This window comes from Mandrillus leucophaeus, unplaced genomic scaffold (assembly GCF_000951045.1).
Source record: "Mandrillus leucophaeus isolate KB7577 unplaced genomic scaffold, Mleu.le_1.0 Scaffold5, whole genome shotgun sequence".
Classification (NCBI taxonomy): domain Eukaryota; kingdom Metazoa; phylum Chordata; class Mammalia; order Primates; family Cercopithecidae; genus Mandrillus; species Mandrillus leucophaeus.
Window position 1 is genome coordinate 11,873,696 of NW_012105364.1, and position 10,394 is coordinate 11,884,089.

Here is a 10,394-nt window from a genome sequence, read left to right on the forward strand (position 1 = left end):
GTCCTATTTCTGCCATGATTCTTGGGCATCTTTTATGTCACCAACAGTGTTACTGAACTTTTTTGCTAAAAGGGGACCTTCCTGGTGTTTGCATTAGAAATGCTAATTGTAGAATAATAGTCATTGTAAAAATAATATTATAACAATAATAGCTAATGTTTATTGAGACTTTAATATGAATGTCAGACACTATCATAAGTACCTGACTAATTTCACTCATTAACCTGCACTGCAACCCTAAGAGTGATATTGCAAATTATCTTCATTTTCTAGATAAGAGACCAGAACCCTACATGAGTAGTTTTCCCCTGCAATTATGCAACTTGGGGCCCTGGGGACACTGAAACCAAGAGATGATTAATAACAAATCCAAGGTCACATAGCTAGTAAGATGGGAAGCTAAAGTTTGAACCCAGGCAGTCTGGTTCTAGAACTGATGCTCCTGTTATATTATTGTTTATGAATATGCTTGGGATGTTGTGACTCCTTCCTGTGCTGTATGGGCTGTACCAAGCGAACCTAGATCCTGCTGCTTGACTTTTTCTGTCAAAATATCTGTAAAGAACAAACATGAGCAGAAGTAGTAAACTGGATTTCATTTTCTGCAAAGAGCTGCATATTGGTTATAGGCAGATTATGTTAATGGGATAGGTATCTAAAAGGTATTGCAATTTGGTTCTTAATTCTTTCTCCTGTCTCAGTTGCTCACACAACTTTACACCTGATCATTTTTACTCCTTCAGTCTTTTCCCAGTTGCTTCCTATAAACATCCAGGTTAAGTCTCCTGCTCACTTTGCAAATGATTCTTTTATTCAAAGATCTTCAGTGTTTTGAGTGGCCAAACTAATTTGAATAATTTTCAGAATGGCCTATTTCAGTTCTCCTATGGGTTTCATTCTAGTTAATCACCATACTCCAGATACTTCAAAAGAAAGAGAAACTAATCAATCTGAACTTTGCTAAGAAAGAAGAAATGGCAACAAAGTCGATGCCCTCTTTCTCCCACACTGGGACTTAGTGCAGACAATTCCAGTTTCTTGGCATGCTTTCCTTTGGGATGAAAATGGCTTATATTTAGGATAACTATAGGATAATCTTATTCCACCTGGAATGATTTTGAGTGAAAATAACTACATAAGGATAACAGCTGTACACCATGACTGTCCTGGGCAAACAGTATATAGGGGGCACACTCTACTGGAGTAAGGCTCAGGTCTCAAGGTTGCCATCTTTCCCACACCAGTAGGATCAAGTAGTCTGTCATTGGAATAGAATGAATTGATGCCAGCAGTAGCAGTCATCATGTGCAATCAGGCCTCAGGTTTTATTGTGTCCTTTCACTCTCTCTCATTCTCCCTTCCCCATGCCTTTCCCTCAGACTTGGGGGATGGAAAAAAAGGGAGCTTATATTTTATTGTCAATTTTCCAATCCCAGTCAGAGGAGCGAAGCTAATTAAGCCAGTAACAATGTTTATGAATGTATCCTTTTTAAAAGGAAGATAACAATATATAGGAAAATTCCCACATGTAGGCTAATAGCAGCTTTTTCTTTTTCCTCCCATCCTCTTATGATTGTGTAAACAAACAGAAGTTAACACCCTACACAAGTGTGTTGTGGGGTATAGGATTAAGTACCAAATTGCTGAACATATCACGAGTATTTTGGATTTGCTGAGTGCTGCCTTCCCATTAAAACTAAGTGTTTAGCGGGGAAGCGAGGTGGCTCAAGCCTGTAATCCCAGCACTTTGGGAGGCCGAGGTGGGCGGATCACTTGAGGTCAAAAGTTCGAGACCAGCCTGGCCAATATGGCAAAACCACATCTCTACTAAAAACAAAAACAAACAAAAAAAAACTAAGTGTTCAGTGAGATTGCAGCCTATGCAACAACAATAGTAATGCCAATTATTTTAGAGAAAAGTAAATGAAAGGCTACCAGTTGGGTTTAGAGGAGGTTGACGTTTTATTTTAGACAAAATTCACAGGAAATCACAGTGGGAATGTGATAAGGGGTTTGAATGATTGATGGGGACAGGAATAATTCATTTGAGAGACTAGAGTTGAGCCAGTATTCTAGATAGTGAAGTAAAATAGTAATGTAGTGATTTAGCATGGGTTATCCTTAAATCCCAGTGTCTTAACATAAGTGTATTTTTTATTCATACTGCATGTCTATGGAGGGTTCGCAAGGAATGCTCATAGACATACAAGGAATCCAGGCTGAGCATGGCACCATCAACCCATATTTCCATGAACATAGTGTTGCTGGGGAATTGCAACATGGTAAATTACACATAGGAACAAAAACAAAAAAAACAACCAAGGTTAAATTTTTTTTTGACTGTGCCACAAAATGTATGAATTGAACTTGCCATGCATCACTAATAATTTTCAAATTGACCTTTAGGTTTATATTAGCAGCTAATTTTTTGTGGTACACTTAAATGTAATTTATGATTGGCTTCTGTATATAATTAAATGAAAAGCATTACAAATATTTTTATTTTGGTATTTCTCATGATCCTCAAGTTTTTTTTTTAGGTGAATCTATTAGCTTTTCTAAAGATAACTATTACTATTATTTATTTATTTATTTATTTATTTATTTTTACAAAATATTGGCATTTTAATCTCTCTATAACTGGAGGGTGAATTCTTTTTCAAAAGAGTAAAACAGATCCACAATCCCTTATCTAAATTCCTAGTTTCAAAAATTTCTGAAAACAAAGTTTTTTCATAACTCAATTTGGCAACAAACTCCACCTGAATTATATGAGGCTATTTGTGGTATTTATCCGACTTTAATGTGAATATGAATATATTTTGCCACAGATATATCAATATATTTGATTATAAACTGCTTCCTCAGACCCTCTGAATGTTTTACATAATGTAAAGTATATGCCCATATTTCCTTTCAAAAATCTGAGAAATTCTGAATATCAAACACATCTGTCCCAAAAGGTTTCAGAAAAGGGACTATGGACCTATATTTCCATTCTCTTAAGTTCAGAAAGTGATATTATGATCCAAATTTAATATACATAATTTCCAAAACAAAAATTTTCAGGTCCTTAGTTTTCTAAATTATTTTAATATTTAAAATATTCATTATTCATTTTAACCTTGAGTAACAACGGGAAATACTTTGAAATGCTTGATTTTATCATACCACTAGGTGGCATCTTCGTAAAGTAAAAGCACATCAAAAGAAATGTTTATCACATAAATAAATGCTGAGATGAATAAAGGTAGATGTGACATGAGAAATACAAAGTCATTTGGTGGAATAAATCCTGAGAACATGCATAGATTTATCATGAAAAGGAAAATGGAAAATGGTATTGTAAAATTACTCTTTCACTTTGGGAATTGAGAAGCTTTTTTCTATTGGTTGTTTTCATTCAGTTTGAATATACATTTATTATGTAACCAAACCACATTTGTGTGTATGTGTGTGTTTGTGTGCGTAGACAGGATTTTGACATGCTAATAACCTTTCCGTGCTCCACAGACTACCCAAGGAAGCCTAACTGTTAAGTTAGGTTCCTATTTAAGATTAAATTGTATAAAGTCATCCTCACAGCAAATTACCAAAAAATATGAATAGTGGATATCAAGTCACATTTAACACTGCGAGACCCTTAAGTTCTCTCCTACCAGCTTTTCTTCCCCCATCTCCTGACTCTATTCCTAAACCTACTGTTTGCATACTGTCTCTAACATTGAGAACAGTGAATGATAAATTTTAAAGAGGAGACCCAGAAAAGTGAATGTTTAAAGCCAGTGGAATTTTTATTAGTAGCAGAATGTAAGATGAATTATGATTTTGGAGATGGGAGTGTATGAGTGTTTGTAAAATCTTATCTGCGCACCTCCACACCTGGTCTACCCATCCAAGAAAGCCTAATTCTAGTGGTTACCTCTATGCCCATTTTTCCCCTTTACTTTTCATGAATGTGTGGAAATGATTAAAATGCATTTTCTTTTACTGATCATTATTAAAGCCAATTTTATCTGAGAATATATATTTCACTATTCTAGTAAAAATATATTTTAAAATGAGATGACTAAAAAAATGGCATTGGACATTACAAAGTTATTGGGGAGATGAGAGCAGAACAATTTCAGCAGAACAGTATAAAGAAATAAATGAAGACAATGAACATTTATGAATAAGGGAATGAACCTGTACTAATTTTATTAATCCTTTTAAAATATCAAATCAAATTAAACTACCGTAATAGTGATTAAAAATCTGGGACCTGGAGTTAGATTGCTTGGGTTTAATCCTAGTTCCTTCATTAAAGTTTGTGTGCCTTAGTTTTCTCATTTACAAAATGGATCTAATAGCAGTTTCTCCCTAATAAAATCGCTGTAAGGATTAAATTAGAAATCTATGTACGATGCCTCATGACAATTAATACTTCATAAATGTTAGCTGCTATTACGAGATAGTAATATACAGTTTGTTACTAAATTTCTAAGAAGAACATACTTGACCTGACCTCCAATACCATCCTGTGCTTCTTTAAAAGTTTTCGTATTTATTGATAGGCCGGGCACCGTGGCTCACATTGCTTGAGGCTAGGAGTTCCACATCAGCCAGGCCAACATGGTGAAACCCCATCTCTACTAAAAATACCAAAATTAGCCAGGCTTGGTGGCGGGCGCCTGTAATCTCAGCTACTCAGGAGGCTGAGGCAGGAGAATCGCGGGAGCCCGGGAGGCGGAGGTTGCAGTGAGCCGGGATCGAACCACTGCACTTCGGCCTGGGCGACAGAGCAAGACTCTGTATACACTTAAAAAAAGGGGAAGAAAAAGAATTCATTGATAGACAAAATTTAGTTTATTAACTAATTTAGTGATTAACAAAAGTTCTGCTTCTCTTATAAGGAGAATTATTTGATAGCTACTGTCTCCCATTTCTCTTTGGCTGCCAGGAAGCTGAGCGGCAAGTTGTTAATTTAAGAAAACCAAGTAGGCATCTGACAGTTTCCCGCCTCTGACTTCAAACTGATGATTTCTCTGACTCTGATTTTTTATATCTGTAAGATTAAATTGCTGTTAGTGTTTGGTTCAGAGAGCTGTGCCCTTTCACAAGTGTAAAAGATCTTGGAGAGAGGTTACTGTCCTGATTCACTTTTGGATCTAGGTAACCACTTGGTAACAGCCTCCGCCTCTGGCTCCTCCCCTTCCCCCTGCCGTGTCCCTCCTTCCCTCCCCCTCGCCTCTGGCCCCGCCCCTTCTCCCTGCCGCTTCCCTCCTCCCCGCCCCCTCGCCTCTGGCTCCTCCCCCTTTTCCCTGTCGCGTACCTCCTGTGCAGCCCCCCACCCTCTCCTCTGGCTCCTCCTCTTCTTCCCTACCGCGATCCTCCTTCCGGACCCCGGACCCCAGCCCACCTCTGGCTCCTTCCGGTCTTTCCTGCCGCGCTCCACCTTCTCGACACCGCCCCTCCGCCTCTAGCTCCTCCCGTTCTCTCCTGTTGCACTTCTCCTTCACGACCCCGCCTTCCGGCCTCTGGCCCCTTCTCTCCTGCGGCGCTCCTCCTTTCCGACCCCGCCCCCCGCCTTTGGTTCCTCCCCCAGTCCTGCCGCGCTCCTCCTTCCCGGCTCCGCCCCTGCCCGCCTCTGGCTCCTACCCCATCCCGCCTCTTGCTCCTCCCCTTCCCCCCTGTCCGGCCCTGGCAGGAAGAGGTGGTGCCAGGGTCGTTGCTAGGATACGACCAGTAACTGAGAATGCGGCGAGTATTGAAGCTGCTTCTTAGGAGCCTGGGAAAGCACTTCGACGAGAATAGTTGCGTTTCGTACACAGGTAGGAGGACAAGTTTTGACTGCGGCTTCCTGGCCCGACGCTTAGACCCAGCCTAGAGCCGGTAACAGCCGCGCTGAACTCTGAGTTCTGTGTGCGGGGCAGTGATACCCGCCTGAGCTCCTGGGGCTGCCTGGTCGGTAGGGAATGTTCCGCCTTTACTTAAAAAACCGTGCGAAGTATTCCATCTTTCTGGGCTCCTTTTCTGGCTCCTTCCCTCTGGTTTGGGACTTGAATCAGCAGCATCAAGCTAGGAGGTACACCTCACCTCACACCCCGAGTGCTTTTCACGGTAATTGCATAGAAGAAGTGTGTATAACCCAAACCTGGCGCTAGAAACTCAGCCTTCCGTGTCAACCATTCTCTTATTAAGTCGAGGGATTTTAGACTTTCCTCACCTGGCACTCTCACTCCTTCCTCTCCACCCGTGGTCTTTGCCTCTTAACAAACTTAAAAATTCAACAGACCTATTTGGTAGAAAGCACTACTGGATCCTTGCCTTACTAATTATACTACATTCTAAATGTATTAAGCTTTAAATGATAGGGAATGAAATGTAGGTGAAAAGGGAGACTTTTTTTGTATGCAAACATGATAGAGGTTGCTCTTTTAAACAATAAGATTAAAACATTTACATTCGAATAGATAATACATAAAAAACAGTACGAATAGTAAAAAGAATGAAGAGTGAAAATCCACCATCTACCCATTTCTCCCCATCTCCAGGCCACCTTCCAGAGGTGCTTTAGACATATGCAAATAGGTAGGTACACCTGTAACATTGTGCATACTATTCTGTGATTGGCTTTTACACTTAAGACTGTGTGTCCAGTTGTTTTCTATCAGTATTTACAGATCTGTCTCATGTATTTATGGATGAATTTATGTATTTATGTTTCATTGTGAGAAGGTGTTTCGAAGCATATCAGGAAATGTGGAAACTCTCATAAGCAAAAAGATTGATAAATGTCACTACCTAACAATCTAAAACATTTGTATAGTAAGAGAAAACAAACAACATCAAACATACAATGGGAAATATAAGTGCAACACACAACAAAGGGACATTTAATTGTTAGGACTCATAAAACAATCTGAGGATGTAAGGAAACAGTCAAGGGGAACTTCTCAGGGCTGTAAAAGAAAACAGTGATGGAATTTAACAAAATTAAGATCTGTATGCCCTTTGACTTGTCCCTTCTAATTCTAGGAACTCATTTTCAGTATACTTACACATATATACAGAGATAGATGTATAAGATGTTTGTTGCAGCGCAATTTTTAATAGTAAAAAACTAGAGACAGCTTAAATGTGCATCAGTGAGCAACAGTTGACTACAATGTGACTTAGCCTTGCAAACAAATTACTGTGAAGTTGTTGAAAAGAATGTGGCAGAATCATATTTTACGTAAAAATAAATGTTAAGCACATATTGTAAGTCGTAAAACAGTGTTAAAGTTTAAAAATAAACAGAAATATAGTTTATAAAAGACATAGATATGATCATAAACAAATTTAAGTGTATATATATTATATAATTGTAGCTTTATAGACAATTCCTGGAAAGATAAACTGCCTAACAATGAGAAATAAAATTAGCATGTCTGGAATACTTTTACTTCTTATTTTATCCCCTTCTGTTCTATTAGATTTTTTTTTCTAGTAAGCACATATTACTCTCTTAAAAACAGCCAAATGAACAATAACAATAATGAAAAAACAATTTTGAAAAGTCTTTTCTAACTGTAGCTTTCCAAACTGGGTTGAAATTTCACATTTTACATTTCACACCTTAATATGTGTGTTTTGTTATTTACGTTTAATATTTGCTGCAGTGAGAGTTTACACATACTTATGTATGCAAGTAGAGCATATTAATATATACATATGAAGGGGTATTAGGAACCAATAAAATTAGCTTCTTGTTCTAGATGGGTGAAAAAAAATCTGCTGAATATTTTCTACTCTATTTTAAATAATAGTTATGTTTCTTACTTAAGAATAAAAGACGTTCTCTGATAATGTATCTGATGACAAAATCGTTAGTAAAATTCTGGATCTGACCACCACTAACCGACCATGAGGCATTCCTGGGCCTTAGCTTTTTCATCTGCAGGGAGATCAGTTTCTAGACTTTTTCTTAATCACCAGGACCCCTTTTCTGTTCTCTCCCCAACCCCCCATGGACTCCTATACTGAGATACAGCACAGTTTAGTGGTTAAAGGCATGGGTTCTGGATCCAGACTGCCTGGATTTGGATCCCAGATATACCGCTTACTAGCTCTGTGTTCTTGAAAATATTACTTAACCTCTCTGTGCTAATTTCTTTATCTGTAAAATGGGCGTAATAATATCATCTGTGAGAAATAATTTAGTGTAAGTATTTGCTAATATGCTTTATTTTTAAAGTATTTTTTCTCCTACTTTATAAAATGAGTAATTATGTAATACCTAGGAGACATTATTAAGGTATAATTATCACTAGCCATTTGGAAATTTTAGAAATAGTTCATCACTAATTAGCCAACATTTATTATGTATTTATTGTGTGCCACACACTGTTTACTAAGTACTGTATATACACAATTTTATTTAATTCTTGGAAGAACCTTTGATGTTGAAACTACTAATATACCATTTCACAAGTGAGGAAAACAAGACTTAGGTTAAGACACATCTGTATCTCAAAGTCATATAGCTAGCAAGTATCAGGAACTCTGAGGGGTCTGGTGTTTTACCCTACATACAAACTAATAAGTTAGTCACTGTTTCTTGAATGCTGGGTCAAAGGGCACATAGCAAAAGAAGTAGCCAGTGCTTCAAGTTTGTGCCAATTTCCCAAGCCCCCCAAGTCCAACAGGGGAAACACAAGTGAGTCTACATGGATGCCTGCACATGGGGAATTTACTGCTTTTATAGTAAACCAAAGAAAGGCTGCTCTTTGTTTCAGGGGGAAGAGTTTATCTCAACCTTTGCAGTTTCTCAGTGCAAACACAACCCTGAGAAATGGTCTGGGTAAACAGTGGTCATGGCCTTGCATTTTTGTCACACCCCACAAGAACATGTAGGGACACTCAACACCCATGGCCGATTGCTTCTTTCTACAGGAAGCTGTTAAGTCTGGATTCAAACTCAGGTGGGCTGGCTCCACAGTCAGCCCTCCTGAAATTCCACTTTAGGAAATCAAAGCTGAGAATCACTGTACTGCATGGCAATGAAGTCATGACTTAGAAACCTTGACACTTCTTGTTTTTAGGTTGAGTAAATGCTTGTCACTGCTAACCATCATAAACACAGTTGCTAATCACCCTCTTTATCAACAACTAACATCTTGAAAACATGTAATTATTTGGGTCATTTATTCATATCATTAATTAAGGACCTTCTATGAACCTTAGGCACTACTGTACATACAATCTACAGGTAACAGAACTATGATCTCTCTGTGTGTGTGTGTGTGTGTGTGTGTGTGTTTGTGTGTGTTTATTTAGACAGGGTCTTACTCCATGTCTCTGGCTGGAGGGCAGTGGTGACATCTTGGCTCACTATAATCTCCACCTCCCTGGCTGAAGCGATCCTCCCACCTCAGCCTCCTGAATAATTAGAATTACACGTGCATGCCACAATACAATGCCCAGTTAAGCTTTGTATTTTTTGTAGAGACAGGGTCTCACTATGTTGCCCAGGCTGGTATTGAATTTCTAGGCTCAAGGGATCTGACCACCTCGGCCTCCCAAAGTGCTGGGATTACAGGTGTGAGTTACTGTGCCCAGCCCTCATCTTGTTTATAAGGAGATAGATTGCTTCGAGGGGAACAATCTAGGACACCTAATGTACTAAAATTAAGGTGAAATGAATATAAGCATTAGGAACCATAGCAACTAGGAAATGGAGACAGACACATTGAGGAGGAAGGTGGAGGGGTATGAATTTATCCAGTAGCTGTCAAAGGAACTTTATAGTATGTGGCTTCTGTTTCTGACTGCATTGATTGCACATGTCTCATGGCTTTAAATACCATAGACTTGTGACTTTCCAATTTCCAGGCCAGCATCTTCTCAGAACTTCAAAGTGCTAACCCCGTGTCCAATGGGCATCTCAAACTCATATGGCCCAAATCAGACTGATCTAACTTACATCCATACTCAGGTCTGCTTTATTTGAAGTTTTCCTTATTTCTGTAAATGTAGCTTTATCCTTCTGGTTACTCGGGCTAAAAATGTTAGCAGTATCCTTGATTCCTCTCTTTATCTCATAGCTCACATCTAATTCATCGCTAAATCCTTTCAGCTCTATTTTAACGCCTGTAATCTCAGCACTTTGGGAGGCTGAGACGGGCGGATCACAAGGTCAGGAGATCGAGACCATCCTGGCTAACATGTTGAAACCTCGTCTCTACTAAAAAAAATACAAAAAACTAGCCAGGTGAGGTGGCGGGCGCCTGTAGTCCCAGCTACTGGGGAGGCTGAGGCAGGAGAATGGCCTGAACTCGGGAGGCGGAGCTTGCAGTGAGCTGAGATCTGGCCACTGCACTCCAGCCTGGGAGACAGAGTGAGACTCCATCTCAAAAAAAAAAAATATA

General features: G+C 39.0%; 1 protein-coding gene across 1 annotated transcript in view; it reads left to right on the forward strand.

The window, feature by feature from the left end:
• Positions 1–5,645: 5,645 nt before the first annotated feature.
• IQUB (IQ motif and ubiquitin domain containing) overlaps positions 5,646–10,394 on the forward strand; it is a 91,306-nt gene continuing 86,557 nt past the window's right edge. Inside the window, exon 1 of the mRNA XM_011995953.1 lies at positions 5,646–5,813. The gene's annotated coding sequence lies outside the window, so the exon portion shown is untranslated. The remainder of the gene's footprint in view (positions 5,814–10,394) is intronic.